Genomic DNA, 1,473 nt, shown 5'->3' on the forward strand with positions numbered 1-1,473 from the left:
ACTACGACACACACACACACACACACACACACACACACACACACACACACACACACACACACACACACACACACACACACAGTTGAAGTCATTCATCAACTTTTCAGGCAATTCGACTCTTAAAATTGCCAGAAAAAAAGAAGAATAGCCTACTGCTGACATGACATTTACCTTTTTGAAGTCTTTAGTTGTCTCCCCCCAGTTCTGCAGCCTCTGCGGCTTGAAGGCACTGTCATACTGAGGGGGGAAAGTGTCACAATGTATCAGTAAAACATTACAGCAGAATATGTAATTTTTCCAACTACCATCACCCAGAATGCAAATATTTAGGTTACCTGCTTAGCTGAGTAACTGAACATGTCTGCATCTGTAAGAGCTTCCGTATTTGTTTTGTTGACTCGTTGCATCGCAACGCAATCGAACTGACCTTTGCTTTCCAGACAGGAAATCCGAAGTAGGCTTAATGGGAAAATACATATCTACTCAGGGGACGCATCATGTATACGCACGGAAAAACTGTTTACATATGACCTCTTAGGGAAATAATAAGTGAATCAATGTGTGTAGGCCTACTGTCAAATATGTCAATTTGAGCCGTTTTTTATTTGCATTATTGTTACGTGTCCTATTGTGATGAATGTACATTGAAATATGTAGCACCTTCATTTCCTATGTTTTTGCTTTAAAACATGTTTACATACAAATATAATAACTGATTTTAGAAACTTTTTATTTTGGAACGTCGACCGGACGTCCAGCTGTTTATCTTCCGGTGGCGTACTTGCTGGATGTAGCCTAGCTAGCCTAACATTAGCCAGCAGCTAGATAAAACGTCCTGAAAACGTGTTTTAAAAAAAATAAGGAACACATACCACCCCCTGTTACATCCAGCCAGTGACTGAGCTTTCCTTCAGCTTAATTCAGAGGGGTTTGTCGGAAAAATAACTAGCTTCCGTCTTGTCCAACGTAGACAGTCTTGGTGGTGGTAGGCCACATGAGCCATGGAGGGACCGTCTCCTAGTTTAGCTGTCCTGAGAGACAGGCCGGTGTGGCCGGCTGCGGGCCGGAGACAGTCCGGCGGGGAGGCAGAGACCGACAGGGACATGAAGAAACACTTTCGAGTCTGTCGCTTCATTATGGAGACAGGTAAGCCTGTGTGTGTGTGTGTGTGTGTGTGTGTGTGTGTGTGTGTGTGTGTGTGTGTGTGTGTGTGTGTGTGTGTGTGTGTGTGAGAGAAAATAATGTATGGTCATTCATAAACAGAGTAGCCTACTATGTAAGTAGATTTCTGTTAGGAAAGAATTGCTATTTTTTATAAGTGGGGGCTGGACCTAACATCCTGGGGCATGCTCCCCCGGGAAGATTTATTTTTAAATATTGAAGTTAAATGCATCAATCTGGTGCACTTTGAGAGCAAAATGAAGAGATCTATGGATACATCTCTCAACACCAATTTGAAACAGAACTGTAAAC

General features: G+C 42.6%; 1 long non-coding RNA gene across 1 annotated transcript; it reads right to left on the reverse strand.

Moving 5' to 3' along the window:
• Positions 1-171: 171 nt before the first annotated feature.
• On the reverse strand, positions 172-1,161 carry LOC104943782 (uncharacterized). The gene is made up of 3 exons (XR_798153.1): positions 873-1,161; positions 336-459; positions 172-237 (listed from the first exon to the last, which is right to left on the reverse strand). It is a non-coding gene; the product is annotated as an uncharacterized lncRNA (long non-coding RNA).
• Between the last annotated feature and the right edge of the window lie 312 nt (positions 1,162-1,473).

Source organism: Notothenia coriiceps, unplaced genomic scaffold, assembly GCF_000735185.1.
Source record: "Notothenia coriiceps isolate Sejong01 unplaced genomic scaffold, NC01 NC01_scaffold00006778, whole genome shotgun sequence".
NCBI lineage: Eukaryota > Metazoa > Chordata > Actinopteri > Perciformes > Nototheniidae > Notothenia > Notothenia coriiceps.